Source organism: Capra hircus, chromosome 3 (assembly GCF_001704415.2).
Source record: "Capra hircus breed San Clemente chromosome 3, ASM170441v1, whole genome shotgun sequence".
Classification (NCBI taxonomy): Eukaryota; Metazoa; Chordata; class Mammalia; order Artiodactyla; family Bovidae; genus Capra; species Capra hircus.
In genome coordinates this window covers 19135857-19156804 of record NC_030810.1, presented here as the reverse complement: position 1 = coordinate 19156804, position 20948 = coordinate 19135857, and the positions used below count along the sequence as shown (strand labels likewise).

Sequence of the window (20948 nt, the reverse complement as noted above, 5' to 3'; positions counted from 1 at the left end):
ATAGGAGGCATGTGGCCTCCTAGAACAAAATGATCTAAAAGATTCTGAAGTTGAGCCCCTCCCCAGTTCATTTCCTCTGTATTCCCCCAAGTTCACCCCATCCTAGCCCTCCAACTTTCTCTCTGCTCTTTCAATGAGCCAGCACACTCTGCTTCCAAACACTTGTGTGATGGTCACCTAATCATCATTCATATTTCAATTTAAACATCACCTTCAGAGGTATATCAGGCATATTTGACACAGCATAGTTTTTTTATAACAATCATGTCATAATCAGGCACAAACTATTTTTTGATTAATTCTTTAGTTTTAACATAAGTGATTAACAATTTTAAAAGAATGTTTTATTTTTAAAGATTTTCTAGCTCAGTAAACTATTCACTAGATGAACTAAAATTTGCACAGACCAAACAAAAACGTCACTCACCTCAGTTTACAGCTTGTTTCACTGTTCCAAAATTTAAACATACATGAAAACACCAAGTGGTCACAAAAAATTGAAATAACAATTAACATGCGCTCATTGTTTACTGTGAATATGCTGTTCACATGCAGAATATGCAGTATATATGGGACTTGGGAACAGAAACTGCCCTGAGTGAGCCCAGATGTTGCTGAGCTCTTAGGTGCTTTCACTTGAAGCGAATCTACAGCTGTTGGGGCCCACAGTGTAACGGGAAGTTCTCCCAGGTCTTCCTTATAGAACACAATGTTTATTAAAGAATGAATAATAGAAAAGGTGCAGACGTGAAACTTACACGCGTGTGTGCATGCTAAGTTGCTTCAATCCTGTCCGACTCTTCGCAACCCTATGGACTGTGTAACCTGCCAAGCTCCTCTTTCCATGGGATTTTCTAGGAAAGAATACTGGAGTGGGTTGCCACTTCCTTCTCCAGGGGATCTTCCCGCCCCAAGGTTAGAACCCGCATCTCCTATGTCTCCTGCATTGGCAGGCAGGCTCTTTACCACTAGGGTCACCTGGACGCCCTGAAATTTACGTATGTAAGATTAAAATTCAAGAATCACAGCAATCTTTCAAATCCTAGACCAACAAAAGGTGCTTTCTGAGAGAACCATTTTATAATCAACATTGTTTAAAACTGCCAGCCTGGTATTTAAAAGTACATAAACTTTTAGTTGATTGTTGTTTTAAAATTCCTCTATAGGATAACATAACTAAACTACTCCCCTCACAAATGCATACTTCACTATCTTATCATGATAAAAAATGCTGCAACAGGGGGAAAACCAGGTATTATGGGAATAAACACAGGGGTAAAGAAGTAGAAAAAGAACCAAAGGAGTGTCCTGTCCCAGAAGCCAAGGGAGGGGAGTTCCAAGAAGGATGACGTCATCAATTGCATCCAGTACTATAGAGGACCCCTCCCGTGAAGCAGGTGCCAAGGCCAATGGGAGGGCCCAGAGACCTCCCTCCACTCCATGGGAAGGGAAAACCAAGGCCTCCTTCCTCTGGCTGCCATGTAAACTAATTCAGAGGAGACATTTCTCTTTTTTTTTTTGAAATTGTATTTTACTTTTTTTTAAAATTTATTTATTTTAATTGGAGGCTAATTACTTTACACTATTGTATTGGTTCTGCCACACATCAACATGAATCCGCCACAGGCGAACACGTTCCCCATCCTGAACTCTCCTCTCACCTCCCTCCCTGCACCATCCCTCGGGTCATCTTATGCGTGGTCTTTACCATTTCTTATCGTTGGTGAGAAAGACAGATGTGGACACATATTGAGCCAATGGCAGGTGTGTTTTCTAGACCCTAAAGCTGCAAAGACCTGCCAGTGGACAGTACGGGCCCTGATGGTGCATGGAGGAAAGAGGCCCCACTTAGGGATGGTGAGGGATAGAGTCTTCTGGCCCGCTCCTATGTGGCCACAGTGCCCCACGTGAGGGGCTGATCTTACAGAAATGGCCACAAACAGAGGCAGTTAAGTGGGACTCCACGTACCACTCACATCTGTCCTCTGTCCACCCCACCCTGCTCATTTAAAGAAAGCGGCATCATCTGACCACCTTTAAGTCTCTTCATTTTTGAACCCCTGTCCCCATATAGCTCCCAGACCAGTCTATACTTTTGGGACACTGAAACTGAAACAACCATCAGTTAAACTTTTTACAAACTAATTCAGAAAATAAAATTAATAACAACAAGAAATCAGACACTTGCCCAGAAATTGTGACTATATATCCCATACCATTTGGCCATGAAAGAAATGGAACCAATTAGTAATTAGTTCTAGAACCAGAGGAATCATTCAATTTTATCAATTCATCTCTCCAAGATTCAATCTTGAGATGCTAGGTTATGGGTCTGTCCCATAATATAGTCTTCCAGATTGTCTTTTTAAAAATAAACCTTTAAGAATAGCTTTTAGATTTATAGAAAAATTGCAAAGAGAGTACAGAGAGTTCCCAAATTCCTCACACTCAGTCTCCCCTATTATCAATTTTAACATCTTATTTTAGTATGGTAATTTGTCATAATTACTGAGCCAGTATCAATATACTATTATTAACTAAAGTCTATATTTTATTCAAATTTTTAGAGTTTTATTCAAATTAATGAGTTTTTCCCATTAACAAGGGCTTCCCCATGGCTCAGTGGTAAAGAATCCGTCTGTAATGCAAGAGGTGCAGGTTTGATTCCTGGGTCAGGAAGATCCCCTGGAGAAGGAAATGGCAACCCACTCGAGTATTCTTGCCTGGGAAATCCCATGGACAGAGGACAGGCCATGTGGTTGCAAAAGAGTCAGACACGACTTAGCCACTAAACAACAAATTTTTCTGTTCCACTGCTTCCAAATTATCTGTTTTAAATCATAAATCAGATTTTTAAATTATAAAAGTAATATATGCACATGTTAACTATTCAAATACTACAGAAGAACATAATTAAAGTATTAATCCTACTTCCCATCTCAGTCATATTCCTCAAAGGAGATACTGTTAGTAATTTCTTTTTCAAGAGTTCTATATGCATATACGAAGATATATACAGAGGCTCTTCTTTTCCATACAAAGGGGTCATATACTTCTCTGTACCTTGTTTTACATATAAGCACATATGGCCCTAACTCATTTTAAAAAACCACTACCTAATATTCTATTATATAGATGTATCATAATTTATTTTACCAATAAATGCATCAGTGTACATTGTTTCTGGGTTTTTTTTCAAATTACAAACAATACAATAAAGTACATACTTCTTTATGTACTTGACCAAATACATGTAGGATAATTTCCTACTGTTGAATCTCATCAAAGGATATTTGCATTTAAAATGTTCATAGGCAAATATTGCCAAACTGCCCTCCCAAGAGACTATACCACTTTATACTCCACTCAGTGCTGTGTATGGGATCCTGTTTCCCCATACTTTCATCAGTGGCTATGTTACAAACAAGACATGTAATTCCTTGAAATGCTTCAAAACTTTCATTGTCTTCCTGCCTCCTTCTTCAGGTTTTCTTTCTTTTTTCGCTTTCTGGTCACTTTTCGTTTTCTTCCTGCCTCCCTCTGTGAAAACTGTCTTATATTTTTTCTACATTTATACTCCTGATACCCTTTCCTCACTTTACTATCAACTTCATTTTTTTTTTTACAACTTCATTTTTTATGCTCACGAAGTTCCCCTAAAGTTTTTCTGCAGGTCATCATGATTCAGTAAAAAAAAAAAAAAGAAAAGAAAAAACAGACTCTATTCTACTCTCTCAACCTGCTGGCCATCCAGAACCAATAAGGAATGTTAATAGGGAAACTCAAAAATCTTTAACCTGGGTCAAAATATCAGAAGGAATAAATTTATCCTGCCATAATTCTGAGGGAAAAATCATCAAGAAGAATTCTGCATTGTTTCCTTGCTAGAACTTAATCTGTTATTTTTTCCTATATTCCACACCTGGATTTCCTCCCTTTGAATCAACAGTTCTTAATTTTTTATTCACTACTCTTTTGTGTGTGTGTGGCTAGAATTGGAATGGAGGCAAAAGTTAAGGTGGAAGGAAAGAAAGAGAGAAAAAAAAAATCCCAAAGCAGTTCATCGAAGCACAGGAACAAATGGGCAGGAAGGGTAGTGGGGAGGGGGCAAAGTACAGCTCAGGAAAAAGCCAACTTAAGTCCTCTAAGGAAAGTTCTATACTTTGGCTTCATCACCATTCCCTTCACTCCTGAGCTCTGAAAACAGAATCATGGGGTAGGAATGGGTTGGATGGTAGGGCAGAATGGAAGAGGGAGTGAAAGCATCTTGTTCCTCTAACCCCACCCACCATCCGCCACTACCCCCAACTTCTTATCCAGCAAAGCCCTATGCACCATCAGGAATCAGCTTAATAGAATAAACCACTTAGGGCTGAGGCTCAGAGAAAGTCAAAGACCCCACAATCTCCTTGCCTATTAAGCTTCTTAGAAGTTAGAATGCTGCTAAAGAAAGTGATATTGTGGCCAAGCTACTTAGAAAGAACACAAAGACGCTAAGTTGGGAAGAGGGAGGCCAGTTTGGGGGTTTACGAGCATCAATATATCCTTAACTACAGATGGTGGTGGAGACTGAAGTGGGAGCAAAAGTGGCCAGCAGTGAGAATGGGGGCTTTCAGAAGTCTTCAAGTCTTCCAGTTGAGATTGAGGAGAGGATATTTGTACACTACAAATGGGATGAAAATCTGGATAGTAAATAAAGGAATATTTTTTCCTTAGGATAAAGGGGAAATTGGGCTTCCCAGGCGGCACTAATGCTAAAGAATCCGCCTGCCAATGCAGGAGACATAGAGATGCAGGTTCTAGCCCTTGGTCGGGAAGATCCCCTGGAGGAGGGTGTGGCAACCCACTCCAGTATTCTTGCCTGGAGAATCTCATGGACAGAGGAGCTTGGCAGGCTATAGTCCATTGGGTTGTAAAGAGTCAGACACACTGAAGAGACTTAGCACACCAAAGGGAAATCAATCAGTCTTAAGCTTCATGTAAGTAATTAGACAATAAGATAAATCAAGCAACCTGCAATAGTTCCTTCCTAGCTCAAATTTCCCAATGATTCTAGGCATTCTGCCACTCCCTTATCCTCTCCCCAATATAGCTGGCAAAGAGCCCAGGGGCTTGCTATCACAGTGACTGGCAGGGCAGAGGCCAAGAACAAGACTAACCAGGGATTCCCTGGAGGTCCACTGGTCAAGAATCCACATTGCAATGCAGGGGACACTGGTTTGATCTCTGGTCTGGGAAAACCCCACATGCCACGGGGCAACTCAGCCCATGTGCCACAATTACTGAAACTCTAGCACCTCTGCTCTGCAACAAGAGACGCCATCATAATGAGAAATCCGTACACTTTGACTAGAGAGGAGCCCCTGCTGGCTGCAACTGGAGAAAGCCCACATACAGCAATAAGATCCTGCACAGCCAAAAATTAAAAAACAAACAACACAACAGTAACCAAACCTTTGATCCCAAAAGAAAGTCCTGATGGCTCACTGTCCTTTCCTGGGTAGGAGTTCTAGTTATTTCCACCCTAAGCCTTTGAGGGTAGTTAAAAAGGGGAATCATCATCAGGTGATTTCGAGCCCTCCTCGCCCCAACCCCATTTAAGTGTAGTCAAGGAGGGACAACATTGTGGGTACCAGGAATATCAATCAGGAATTTTTTTCGGCTATAGAAAGACCTGTCACCATCTGTACAAACCCATAAGAGATCAAGGCTCACCAGAATCAGTATCCCTGTAATGTTACCAAAAGCAGAGGTTGGGGGTGTGGGGTTGAGGGAAAGAGCCTGATTCAAGAGACTCCACATCTGTGCTCAAGCCCTGGTAACAGTGATTCTAGCTAACATGTATTAAAGGCTTACTTTTCGCCAGGCCCTGTCTTAGGACTTGATTTGTATTTTATATGAACTCATTTAACCCTTATAATAACCCTAGGGGATTGATGCTGTTGTTCAGTGATAAGTTATGTCCGACTCTTTGTGATGCTATGAACTACAGCACACCGGGCTCCTCTGTCTTCCACTATCTCCTGGAGTTTGTTCAAATTCACGTCCACTGAGTCGGTGATGTTATCTAACCATTTCATCCTCTGCTGCCCTCTTCTCCTTCTGCCTTCAGCTTCAATATCAGTCCTTCCAATGAACTCCCAGGATTGATCTCCTTTAGGATGGACTGGTTGGATCTTCTTGCAGTCCAAGGGACTCTCAAGAGTCTTCTCCAACACCACAGTTCAAGAGCATCAGTTCTTCAGTGCTCAGCCTTCTTTATGATCCAACTCTTACATCCGTGCATGACTACTGGAAAAACCATAGCCTTGACTATACAGACCTTTGTCAGCAAAGTGATGTCTCAGCTTTTTAATACACTATCTCTGTTCGTCAGTTTTTCTTCCAAGGAGTAAGCGTCTTTAAAAGGGCTGATACAGTGCCAATTCCACTTTACCCTGAGGAAACCGAGGCACAAAAGGGTGAGATGTCACTGTCCTGTCTCAGGAGCTGGCTCTTCTGAATTGTGGTATCTGTAAAGTGCAGAGTATCCCAAAGCAGGGCCTACACTGCAAGAAGCACCAGGACTCAGCAGATGCTAAAACATCTTCCCCTTCCCATCAAGCGGAACATTGGACACACTGGTTTTTGTTCTGGTTTAAACCATAACTAGTACATTCCAGGCAACACACTCGGCACTGACAACAGAGATGACACAGTCACCACTTCACAGAACTCACAGGGTAGACACAGTGACAAAGGCTTGTGAAGGGCCGAGCAGATGGTGCCTAAGGGCTGTTCACTACAGGAGACTTTGAGTAAGGACCCAGCCGGACAGATGTAGGTGTGGTGCTGAGAACTGTCCCGCATGGGTGAGCAGGATTCAAGGATTCTTATTCCCTCACAAATCTAACCCACAGACCTCCCTCTCTTGGGGTTTATCCTCCTTCTCATCGGCTCTGGAGCCTGACTGCCTGGATGTGAATCTCATCTCTGCTATTTCTTGCTGTTGTGACAATGAATATATTGCTTAAACACTGGGCCTCAGTTTCCGCATCTGTAAAATGGAAATAACAATATCCATCCCATAGGGATTTTATTAGGATTAAATAAACAATTGCCTGTAAAGCACTCAGAGTTGGGCCTGACACCTAGAAAGCGCTCCAAAAGTGTTATTATTCTTATTAGGAGCAGCCTCTGTGCCTGTCTGGGCCCGCAGTCATTCCACTCGCAATAAAAAGACTGAATTTAAACGCATCTGGTACGGTTAGTTTAAGGAGGATAGGAAGTCTCTGGGACTAAATAGAAGGAGAACAGTTCCCTTGGGAGTTTGGAGGAATAACCCTGGAACTTGTTAATTAAGATCTTGTTAATGAATCTGCTTGTTAATAGTCTATTAAATAATCATACAATGAAGTTTACCGCACAAGTAAAGCCTTTTTCAAATGCTTGTTCTTTCCAATCCTCCTGGCCCAGCTCTGACTTCTAAAGCTCTCCCTTAAGGGCAAGCCCTTCCAAATCCTTCCAAGCTGACAGGGGCCTCTTCATCTTGTCCTGCTCGCCTGGAGAACAGGGCTGTTCTCACAGCCTAGGAAAGGTCTCCAGGGCAAAACCCTCTTCAATTTGATTCTGCCCATCACTCCTTAGGCCAGGGCATTATGCCTCTGAGCCAAAACATTTCCCTCCAGGAAGCAGGAACAGAGTCACTGGCCCTGGAAACCAAAAAATAAAGGCACTTTGAATTTTGTTGAGAAGAAAGGCAGAAGGTACATCCCTTTCAGTGGCAATCTGGCAAGATAAAATTTCAGTGGAGGTGTCACAGATCTGTGACAGAAAGGGGCCTGCCAACCTACGTTCACAAAAAGTCTACACAGCTTTTGTCCCAAACTCCTAGGAAAATAAACAGCTGTAGCCAGTGTCAGGGAGTACAGCCTCTTCTGGAGCCAACTTCAAGGAACAGTGCGTAAAAGGGCTCCCTCCAGGCCGAACACTCAGGTACTTCATAGATTATTGATACTTTGGTCTCCTATGGCCATTCTTCTCTTTAGACAGATGTTCTTGGAAGAGGAAGATGTATATATTATATATATACACACACACACACACACGTATATATATATATCCATAATACATTGTATGTCATTTATATGGTTACTTTCAGAAAACCAAAACACATCTGTATTATCTTCTCTGATTCAAGATGCAAGAGATGCAGGTTCGATCCTTGGGTCGGGAAGATTCCCCTGGAGAAGGAAATGGCAACCCACTTCAGTATCCCTGCCTAGCGAATCCCACGGACAGAGGAGCCTGATGGGCTACAGTCCACGGGGTCGCAAAGAGTCGGACATGACTGAGCGACTTAGCTTGCCCACACACTTACAGTAGGGCAAGGATTGTCTGTCACCTCTCATAGTATATAATATATAGGAGCTGGAGCCCAGAGAAATGAAGCAACTTACCCAAAGTCAAACACTAGTAAATGACAAGACAGAGAATCTGGCTCTGCGATCCTGTCCTACTGCTGAGCTGTTCCCAATGCCTCTATTGCTTGTCATCACCTCCCACTTGAAAATGAGCCACGAGGTGCTCAGCCTTCGGTGGATCCTGTGTGGTTCTTCAGACTGTCAATGCATAGAGCCACATGGTAATGCTCAGCATAACTGGGCCCAGAAAACAGAGATCCAGGGTTCACTTACTCTCACAACAAATATTTATTAAGCCAGGTGCTACACGAGGAGAAATAGTGGATAGAATCACACAAGGAGATGGACAGGAATCCTCGGAGGCAGGACAATTAAGCAAATAATTACAATACAAAGTGATGAATGCTTAAGAAGGAGGAAGTATGTTGGAAAAGAACACCACCCCAAGTCCATTAGCAGGGCTGAGAGCAACCACTAGCGTACAGCTGTCTGCAGCCATCTGAACATTGAACCAGGCCCCTATGCCCGGCTCATTTAACCTCCTGCCCACTGGCAGCTGCCCCCAGAAGGCTTAAAGCTTGAAGCACAGAGCCAGCCTGCAGGGGCTGATCACCAATGCTGCCACTGCGAAATTCCTCTCACCCTTATTTCCTTACAAACTTACAAACGAAAACGAGCATTTCAGCATAAGAAATAAGCCTCGGGGTGGGGGGAGAGGAGATAGAAGGCTGACAGAAAAATACTCTCCAGCCCATTCTCAGCAGTATAACAGCAGTGGAAGATGAGCTGGCTGGAACCCAAGGAGCACTGAAGTGCACACCGGCCTCCCTCACATCTGGCTAAGCACCGCCAACCCCTCCGCTGGGCTGCCTCATAATTACAATGCCGCCCAAGAAAGGGGAGGTCTGCGCCCATACCGTTAGCTGATCGCCAATAAAGGAGGAAAAGGGAAACAACCATAGGAGGAGCGAAGGCAAAGGGGGTACCCGGAGGCAGCTGGCCAGATTTCATCCACAACAGGCGACTGGAGAAGGTACCACTGTGGGCAGACCCCGGGTCTTCACCCTTACCACCTCTGGCCCCCTGGGTTTGTTCCCTCCCCACTGCCTAGCTTTAATTCCCCTTCCTCCAAAGTTACACTCCTCTGCCAAAGCTTCCCTCTGAGTATTCTCACCCTGGAAGAGGGGTTCATAAACTTTAAGGAGAATCACCTACTTGTTCAATATGCAGATTTCCAGGGCATAGTCCCTGTGATTCTGATTGGGAGGTCTGGTGTGGGCCCTAGGAATCTGCATTGTAAATCACATTCACCACCACCCCAACCCCAGGCCATCCCCTCCTCCTTCACACTGGCAAGTGATCAGGACGCAGGTGGTCCTCAGATCCCATTTTAAGAAAGCAGCCTTGGGGATTACTCCTTCTCTTGAGATCCCAGAGCCTTATCTGTCTGTTATTTTACATTATCGTTTATTTCCTCCCATGTACATGTTAACTACTCACCTTAACCATAAGGCCCTCAAAAAGAGGAAGTATCATCTCCTGATTCTTTGACTCCCTTGCAAACAGCGCCAAGCACAAGGCTCTACATACAGAGCTCAGGAAATGCTGTGGATATAGACCACGATGGTGATAAGAGGCTTTGAGGGAAAGAAAACCACAGCAGAGACAGCAGAGTCCCGTGGCCCCGGTTGAAAGGAACTGATGTTAGTATGCCTACGCGTGCCAGGCGAGGACAACGGTTGGTTTCGCCTTCTTTCTTTCCTTCAATAGTCTTGGCACGATACTCCTAACCTCCGTCATGAAAGTCAAGTCTGTGCAATGCACCTCCTACAGGAAACTTTGCCAAGAAATCCTGCCAAGAATCCTGGGTGCTATGTGGCTTAGTTTAACGGCCAGGAGTACTCTGGATCTTGAGACCCATCAAGTCTCCAGGCAAGGCAAGTATAGAGTAGAACAGGAACTCTAGGATAAAACTTAGGGCCCTTGACCTACTCTTTAAACACCATTAGGGTCGAGGTTGTCCTACATTTGGCAAATATTTCCCAAGTGGCTGTTCCATCCCAAGCATGGTTGTGGGTGCTCATGGTTCTTAAGATATATGTCATCAGAAAGTATTTGCTAGTGATTGATCTTTAGAAAGCTACTTTACAAGAAAGATCCTACATGATGCTGAGCCTCAGAACCATATAAGCACCAGACAGACAGTCTCAAGAATGCCTGGCTATAGGATGAAATATAATAGAGATTCAAAGTCAGCTCTGAGGCCCTGGCAGAGAGAAATCCTATTCTTACTCACCATCATGGGGCTTTCTTGCCTGGAGAATTCCATGAACAGAGGAGCCTGGCAGGTTATAGTCCATGGGGTTGCAAAGAGTTGGACATAACTGAGCAACTAACATACACACACACACTCACCATTATGAGTAATGCTTGGCAGCTCTGGAGTTCTTTCTTCCACACTCAGACGCCATACTTTGTCCAGAAAACCAAACTGTCACATCTAGCCTCTTTGAGTGACCCCCTGATCTTAAGATATCAGCTTATCCCATAGTTTCCCTTTAGAAAACTATCCCTGACTCATAGACAAGATTAGGTGCTCCTGATTCTAACCTCATGGCGTTTTACATTTCCTCTATTAGAGTACTTTTCACGACATCCTGCAATTGGTTGTTAAGCTTCCAGCTCCAATAAGGCAGGGACTCTAATCTGTCTTGCCCATCATCATATCACCAGCACCCAGCACAGTGTCTGGAAGGACACAGGTATTCAGAAAATAATAACTGAATGATTAAATAAACTAATGAACGTATCATACTATCAGATGGAAACTGAACCATGCCTCCTGTACTCTGCCATAGGTTTATCCACATGCGTGAGTGTTCAGTCGCTCAGTCTTGTCTCTTTGCAACCCCATGAACTGTAGCCCATTAGACTCTTCTGTCCATGGAATTTTCCAGTCAAGAACACTGGAGTTGGTTGCCATTTCCTCCTCCAGGGGATCTCCCCGACCCGGGATCGAACCAGCATCTCTTGCATCTCCTGCATTGGCAGGCAGATTTTTTTTTTTTTTTACCACTGCGCCACCTGGAAGCCTCAGTTTTATCCACAGTGCCACCTAAAAACACCCTCAATGAGCAGCACCCTTCCTTCTGCAGTACTAGTATTTTATAGATGTGGAACAGAGACTCACAGATCACTCCAATAGAGATTCCAGGAGGTACTTCCCATGATCTAAGAAGGACACAACATTCCAAAGTCAATGTAATGTCACCGAGAGCCTGTTAGTTACACTTGCCAGAAGCCACAGTACCAGCTGGATGGTAAGATCTCTTTCAAGTCATTTAGTTTCTCAGAGACCCAGCTTCTTCATGAAGATGATTTTGGGTCCTTCAGCAGTAGGGACTCTCTTCGAATAAAGAAACAATAACAATAAAGAGCTACCCGCACCATGAAGGGAAGCTGGGAGAGGAGGGTAGCATTTACAAGGAGTCATCTCTGCAGCTAGGAAGGGGTTAAGCACACATGTCTGTCTGGACCTCTTACCCGTAAATCAGCCTTGACTGCTGCTCAGGCTGAATGAAGCCCCACCAGGTTGGCCTGTCAGGAAGGAAGCCCATGCGTCCAGACTTTTGTTGTTCTAAGGATTTTTTTTTTACATTTTACTGCTCAGGAAGGAAGCCAAAGCCTAGGCCCTAACTGCGGTCCTGCTGATTACTTACCCTCGCATGCACTGCTGCCTTCGCCTCCCTATCTACCTCTCAGACCCAACTCTTTCCTTTCCTCGAGTTCCTTCCTAACCATGACTACGGCATTGGAGCCTAAATCCCAGACTTTTCTCCCCTTCTTTAAAAACTGAACATTAACATTCAACATTTCCCTTCTTACTTCCCATATACCTCCAAGTCTGTGAGTAGAAAGAACTGGGGCCTGGGAGAGAGGAGAATGGGTGCTCTATGATCTATGGAGACATTATGGCCCTCAAAGTGACCGGAACCCCTTCTCTTAAATGGAGCCATGAAGGAACTGATGGGGATTGAGGTATCGGACAACTGGCCTCCAATGGCTATTCCTGCTACACACGTATTTGAACAGAAGCCTTTTCAACTTTGAGCTGTTATATTCAAATAACAGACCCAAATCCAAGGTCCTCAGGCAGAGGGTCAGTCTTTCTCACTTCTATCCTCCTACTTCCCAACTCTCCCACTGACGGGCGGTCAGCTTCTGGTGTTCCCAAGCCCCCTGGGGCTTTCTTTCTACAAAGAGAAAAACACTGAGTTTATTTGTGCGCTCACAGTAATGGACAGCCTTCTTTTACTCCTAGGAGAATGCACACAGACACTATGGAAGAGGTCTGTCCCCGCCCAACTCTGCCCTCCCCTTCCCCTGCTAATCCCTCCCCAGTAGCCCCCCCAGCTCAGTCCTGCTGCTGTATTTCTCTCCTGACCTACAAGGCCCCTTCAAGCCCCATCCTAAGCCTCCCCCAAGCAGAGACAATCCATCATGCTGTGGGACTGTGACACACACAGATGGGGGAAGGTTCACAGATTTCTCTCACATAGGCGAGAGGGGGAGAAAGTGCTTGTGTAACTTAAAATCTGAGGAAATATTAGAAACTCTGGGACTTTGAATTCTAATACTAGTCAAATGCCATTATAGCAAATCTGATTATATATGGCCCAAATTTCTAGCACACACAAATTCTAATGACCCATCTGTTTCAAATAATATCTGATAATACAAAATTCCAGAATAAGACAATCTGGTGAGATTTGGATTTTCTAACCTGGGCCACTAGGTTAGATAGCTAGCCCTAGTTAAGTCCCTTCCTGGCTCAGAGACTCAGTTTCTTTAACTGTAATATTACCTTGTTTCTCAATAAAATGAAGGGAGAAAGAGGTCAGAGGGCCACCAGGGCTAATCCTGGTGGATGGATAATAATGCAGAGAGGTGAAGCAGCTGCTATCACAGAAAAGAGCTGAGCCTCTCTCCCTCCCTGCTTTCCACATCACCATAAGCCATGAGTGCATGAAAGGATCCTACATACAAGCTAGCCATTAATGACCCTGTGTTTGACTACATCAGTGCTTCTAACAAGGACGATTATACCACCAGATTGTCCTTGAAATAATAATAGTCATTATGTATTGAACACTCAGTATGTGTGAGGAACTGTTCTAAGCATTATTAGTTTGCTTAATCTCATTCAGTCCTTCACAACAACCCTTTTAGGTTGTGTAATTCCCACTTTACAGATAACAGTACTGAGGCCCAGAGAGGTTAAATAATTTGCCTAGGGTCACAGAGCAAGTAAGCTAAAGGGTCATGATTTTACTCCAGAGGCTGAACTCATAGCCACTATGTTATATTGCTTCCCTACTTTTGATCTGAAACAGCTTCAAGTTGAGGCTCAAAGGGGCAAACACAGCATTTATCCCTCTAACAGGTATTTATTATGCTAAGCCATTCTGATTCAGTTTAAATCAAACCCTGAAAAGCAAGATCAAGTGAGAGCAGTATAGGATTAGCTAGCACCTAAATGGGAATCATATACCTGAAAATAAAGCAAAGGTCTCTCCAGGGCTGGCCCTTGCCCCCTCCCTACAGCCTTCTGACTGTCTGCTGCTCTAAGATGGATGCAAAGCCATAAGTCTCAGCCTACAAATGAATTTCAGTGGAAAAAGACAACCCTCATCTGGTGAGTCACATTCCGGCTTACTGGGCTTGATTTCTCATGAGACTGTACCAAAAGGTTCCTCCTTCACACATTCAGGTCTAGACTTTCCTAAAGCTCCATGTCTGCTGAACAGAATGCACTGGACGCAGCGCCACGTTTCCCCCCACCCAAAACACAGCTTTCATTTCCTCTAGATCATCTTTGATCAGAACACATTCCACAGAGAAAACTGACGGTCAAATGTCTGAATTGCCAGATGGTTGTATGTGTTTACAAAACCCACATATCACTTGTCTGTTTCCAGCTCCAGTCAGGATCCAGGTAGAAACTTTTTTTTCCTAAAATACACACAAAGCAGATCTGTATTTGTGGACTCCATGATAGGGGATGGGATGCTGTGGGAAAACATTTGGGAAGGGGATAGACTCTAATCTTAGGTTTCTAGAGTAAAGAGAGAAAAGCAAATTTTAAACTACTTTTTAAGTTATGAAAGATTTTTTTAACCAAAATAATCAACAAAATAAATCTATATTTGAGAAAGGTAATTGCACATATGTCTTGAAAAATTGCCTACCTACCTTTATCCTCATCAAATCTCAAGGCATATAAATTCTTCCTTCCTTTCCTCAAACCACTATACCTGTGGGACAGCCCAGTTTTCTGGATATTATCTAGAGTAAGGCTAAAGTGTGACAAATTGATGAAAACTTTAAAAATCAGATTATAATCACCACCATCAATTTATTCAATACTCAACTAACACTGAACCCTTTGCTGTGATTGGTACTGATTTAGTGTAAATTTTTTTTAACACTAGCAGTAAAATGTGATTGAGATAATAAAAAAGTCTGATCCATTGGGTAAGGCTGTAAGGGTATGAATTATTCCTATTTACTTAGCATCTACTAGATTGACTGACTTATACCACAGCCTCTCATTTCTCCAGGCCTAAACTCATAGCCCCAGTTCAGGATCTTTTCCTGGAAAAGGCACAACAAAGTGACTAAGTAGGTGAAAGTTCTTTTGCAGAAAATTCTCCTCCTTGCCCCAAAAGAAAGAGATATTTAGAAATTTCCACCCTGGAGCACATACTTTGAGGTTCCAAAGGATAAAATCACACTCTGTTCAACCACAAATGCCACAAATTAAATGGCATTAAAAAAAAAAAAAGGATTTAAGGCATTTTAGCTGCTATATAGCAATGTTATCCTGAGGTCTGCAGCTCATCCCTCTCTGTTGTTGCTGTTTAGTTGCTTAGTCATGTCCAGCTCTTTCTCGACCCAGTGCACTGTAGCCCACCAGGCTCCTCTATCCATGGGATTTCCCAGGCAAGAATACTGCAGTGGGTTGCCATTTCCTTCCCTAAGGGGGTCTTCCCCACCCAGAGATGGAACCAGCCTCTCCTGCATCTCTTTTTAGGGAGGGTGAAATGGCACTGGAGAATGTAGCTCAACTGTCTGAAGGGAAGACTTGATTCCAAATATTACTGTTAGTTTGGTGTTGAAATCCTGTGGGTTTTACAATAAAATGTATCATCACTCTGAGTCTCAAGTATTTATAAAGAGTACCTTCCAAAATGTATTCTGATATTTATTGACCAGATGGATGTGGTTAAAAAGAGTTAAAAATATGAAAATCCATCATAAAAATATAACTCGATTAACTGTACTATCAGTCCAAATTCTGAGTATTTACAAAAACTAGTTCAACGTGTGCCAATATTTATTAACCAGATGGGTGAAGTTAATAAGGGTTAAATATAAGGAAAACCAATATAAAAATATAATTCTATTTTTCAGTTTCCTCTTCCCTGCCTAATGAGGAAAGGGGGTGGGGAGGGAGAGCAACTTTTGTTATTTGGATACAATGTGTGTTTTTTGTTTTCAAACAAAAAAGGGCCACCAAATAATCAACCTGGGGCCGCTGACCGGAAGGCAGCCCCGGAAAACTTCCCGTGGGAAGAGTTCCAGAACTTGCCGCGACATTAACGAACCCCGCTGTGCTGGCTACGAGCCTCGGACGGTCAGAGGCTAAGTCCACTCGCCTCGCCCGAATACCAGCCATCCTGGCGATTCACGAACCCCGGGACTTGGGAAAACATTCCCCGACTTGAAAAGCAAGACGAACGCGGAAAACATTTCGAACCTACGTGAGAAACCCCAAGTCCTAGGGTGCCGAGGGCAACGCTAGATCCAGATGCGCGCGTGCACACACGTCCATCCTCCCGGCTCCCGCCTCCCCTGGCCTCGTCCCCCAGCCCTCTCCCCTCGCAGTGTCCCCTAGCCTCCTCACTCCGCCACCCACCCCTCTGCACCTCCCGCCGGGTCCTGGATCACCCGGACCTCCGCGTGGTCGCCCCCCCTCCTAGGTTTACACCCCCGCCCACTCCCTCGCTCCGACCCCATCTCTCTGCTGCTCGGACGACGTATGGGAAACCCGCCCGGGGCTCGGTTCTCAGCGCGACCTGGAGGCGCTGGGCGTGGAGGGCGGAGCGGGGGTGGGGGACCCGGCGGCCCCGGGGACGCGGCCCCCGGACCCGGCCCGCGGGGGCAGCTCCCGGAGTTTTCCCGCAGTCCGGCCGAGCGACGGCGAGGTCACCAACATTTCTGAAACCACTTGAACGCCATCTCCGTGACGGAGGCTGGGGGAGGGGGGTCCTTTTCAAGTGAGCCAACGGGGCCCACTCTGTGGTCCTTCTTCCCTCCCCCGGGCCGGCCTCGCGCCTCTCCGCGCCCCCTCCCCCCAAACGATCAATTACCAGCCACCCTTCTGCCGGGAGCGGCGAGGGGCTGGCTGGCGGCCGCGAGGAAACGGCAGCCCGGATCACTTCTGCATGACAATTGATGGGAGGGAGGGCGCGAGGCGAGGAGGGAGGACGGCTGCGGTGTCCGTTTTCTCACCATGGTGATTAGGCATTCCGGCCGTGCGAGGAGGCAGCCGCCGACCAGAGCGGCGCGGCGTGGAGCGAGGGCAGGGGAAGAGAGCGGGAGCGGGAGCGAGCCCAGCCGCCCGGCGGGCGGGCGGGCCAGCGGCGCGCCGAGCCAAGCCAAGCCAGGCCAGATGGCTCTGCAGCCATCAGGGACTGCTCCCGTCCAGCCCGGCCCCACTTTAGCTGTGCAAACATTTCTTTATCCCAACAAGACAATTAAACCCAGCAGCATGAAAAGGAGTCTCCATGACTGTGCTGGGAGCGAACAACCAGAAACAACCACACACATCACAGGAGTTCTTGCCCCTCCCCTCCCCCCACCCCAGATGGGTAAGGAATAGGGACTCCGGGAGAAGCCGGGTGCAGCTGAGCCGACAGTCGACAGTTGGGCTAGCTCTGGGCAGTCAGCACAGCGGGAACCATCTGACCCATCTCTGATGATGTCCATGCCCTTTCAGAGTGGTCATCTGCTCCAGCAACGATCCAGAAGTTGAGCCCGGTGACCTGAGAACTGCCCCCAAACATCCTCTCCACCAAGAGCAATTCTCTTAAAAGCTCAGAGCAGGGTCCCTACCCACCCCAGCCCCAGAGCCCTTGGGACGTAGCCCCCTAACACTCCAATGATGCAGCCAGCCAGCTCCTTTCAGGCTGCCCTGGGCCTATGTGGGTTCAGTTGACGTGATTGTTTTAGGACATAGGGTTTTCAATGAAAGGTGCCTTTGGAAAGACACATCTCAGAGTACAAAATACCATCTCCTTCTCGGCGCTTTTCAGATTTGAGTGACTTTTTAAATATATCAAAGATGAGAGCAAAGCACAACATCTGGAAACTGCATCTGGGAGCATCCAGGCTCCCTGACCACAGGGAAGGGTCAGGAAAGAAGGCCACCTGAAGCCAGTGCCCAGTACCCACCTCTGAGGTGAGCCACAAGGCAGGGCCCATCATGGCTCCCCAAGGGCAGTTCCTGTCCCTCTCAGCCCTCAGGGTGAACATGCATCCTGGCCAATTCCAATTTGGGCTGAGTGGATAGGCTGGCAGGCTGGCCAAAGACTGGGTCTCCCAGACAGGCATTGGGCCCTGGAGTGGCCTATAGAGAACAATCAGGAAATGCACAGGATAAGAGCCAGAGTGCTCAGGGGGTCATAAATGTATAGATTCAAGTACAAAGCAGCAGAGAAGACCTATTTTCCCTTTTGTTGTAAAGTTTCCTTAATGAGGAAATGTTTATTTTAAAAGCCTTGGGAAACATATCTGTAGACACTTGGTATATAAGACACACGTGGACTATTTGTAATTGGTCCATAAATTTTCGCATCATTTCCCAGGACATGGACAAGGAGCCTTGGGTTCAGGGAATGACAATAAACAGGAGTTACCTCAGTCCCCTTCTTGGGGAATCATGCATCCTCCACGAATGGCTTCTCATCAAATACTTCTCTCTATTTCCAGGGTAAATAAGTCAGTCCTGTTGAGTAAAGCCTTCTTTTTTCCATAGAGCCCAACACCTACCTCAGGAATCACCTGTGATGCCAGGTAGATGAACAGCAAAATGGAATCATCTATTAGGAGAGACATTACTTTACCCAAGGAGCTGTGTTGCTTTCTACAAAAACGGGTATTTAACCACAAAAGAAATCCTTCCTATCAGTACCCAGATTGAAGGAAAGAACACGTGAGCATTACACCATGTCTGCAGGCCCCTCTTTCAAATGCTCTCAGATGTGGACATATCTGCATATGGATGCAGTGTGTGAGCAGGGGGTGGCTGCGACAGTAAAAACTGTCAGTGTTTCCATTGTAAAACTGATTTTTTCATTGACCTAAAACTCAGTCATAAAACTTCTACTCTAAGGGACACACACACCCGTACTCACCCCGCCCCCTCAACAAAACCCTCAAGCTACATGCTTGTTTAGGAGATTTACTGTTGGATTTAATTATAGCTTCTCTTACAGTTTGTGAAAAAAATTTTATTTATATGAAGAGAACTGAAGAATCAGTCAACTATATCAAGGATTAGCTCTAAATTTTAAGAATTACAAAACCTAAAATATACATGGTTAATTTTTGGCAATCTGGGCAAAAGCCACAGTATCCTATCACTGTGCTCTTGTACACTTTCTGTCCTCTCTTTTCTTGCCTCCCCACCCCCGCCCCCTTACTGCCCCATCTGCCCCTCAAGCGCTCCCCTTGGAAGCAGTCTTGTATACTGTCACTCGATTATCTGAGAAATATTACTTATTTCAAAACGGTTCTGTAGGGAGGACCTGAAAGGCATCTAGTGGGAATAATCAGGCCTTCTAACGGCCCTTAAATATGTATTTACATAAAACAGACCATAAATATTCTGACACACGTCGGCATATGACAGCAGCCAAGAAAGCTGCAGCAGACTTGGTCACGGTGCCTCTTCGACCCTTCCCTACAGAAAAATGTTTCCCAGCCTTCCAAAACTCAAAATCCAAAGCACAAATGTTCCCCAGGACAACCCTTGTGATGGTTGCTACCCCACCCAAGAGAAGGAAAAGAGAAAGGAACACAAATCCAGGGTTATCACAAGATAACACTCTCCCATGCACTTTGTGCCTTTATTTCTCATTTAAGATCAGTCACAAATGCAACTCTAGATAATGTGAGTGGACAAACATTCTACACTCAGACATGCCTACAGATCTAACATTTGTTAAAGAGGAAAAAAGAGAACACTAAATACTCACTAAAGGAAGGATATTTTAAACAAAAGGGGGAAGGGCTCAAATTTATACAACACTACAATTTGAAATAAAGAAGTTTCCCCACCCTTCTGATCAGAATCTCATTAATTTCAAGGTCAGAATTCCATTTCACTTTGGGAGACAGACTCATTTAATTTTTCTCCACCCAGGCGTATTCCTGTCTGAGGGATCCATCTCCATGGGGGATGACACCCCCACACAAGGCGAACCAGGCAAACAGAAGAGTTATGGCTTTGACACTCGGAGGGGAATGGATATCCGCATCTGTGAGTTCTGACTCGACTAACAAGCTTCCTCCTACTCTGGGGGTCTGATACAGGTTTGGGCTAAAAAATGGAAAAATGGAGACAAGCTGGATTTGTTAGGAGAGAAGAAAGGTTTCTTGATCTCCAGGTGTTACTTTGTGGCATGTTAGTTTTGAGAGGGTTTCATTTTCAGCTTGTGTTTGGACAAAAAAAGGAGCAGACTTGGTCACACCCGAAACCAGGGCAGTTTTGGCCAGAGGTCAGGTTAAAGCTCGCCTTGATCACTTGCACATTGACAAATGAAAACTCAACTAAACTGAAACAGACAGACACAACGGCATTCAGCAAGTATATGCCCAAAGCAGGATCATTGCGAGCACGCACGCACACACGCACACACACACGTCAGCTGTACAGAAAGGGGGAAAGGGAATAGGAGCTAAAGCAAAAGACAGAACACAGGCACTTGTGCTGTCAGATACAGCCTTCTCCCTGAAGTGGGGAGGTCTCAGGCTTACAGACGCTGACATAAAAGACACACTCGCAACATATTTCAAAACCAAAGAGCGATGGATTTACAAGGCAGGTTGATTTTATGATGACTTTTATTGAAAAGGTACGCTGGGCTTAGGCAGATGCCTTTTAGCGCAGGAAAGTTAACACAGTGCCTAATTCAAGGAGACAGCCTGAGGAAGCAGTGCCGACAGGGGAGAGAGCAGCAACGTCTCTATTACTCTCCTCGGCGTCATAAAGAGAAGAGAAAAAAATGGCATTCGTGATGGTGGTTATAGAGAGGACCGGGGAGCACAAAAAACCGAGAAGAGGGAAAGCAAACCTCAAATGTAGTTTTCTTAAGAAAATAAAATGGAGCAAATCTTAGAACAAAGGGTTGGTTGGAAAAAAACATCCCCAGTTCATAAATTCTCACCAGGCTTGAAGAAAACTGCTCTGTGGGGGTCTAC

General features: G+C 45.0%; 1 protein-coding gene across 5 annotated transcripts in view; it reads right to left on the bottom strand.

The window, feature by feature from the left end:
• The window catches only part of RNF220 (ring finger protein 220), a 262206-nt gene that overhangs the window by 239621 nt on the left and 1637 nt on the right, over window positions 1-20948 (bottom strand). The window lies entirely within an intron of this gene.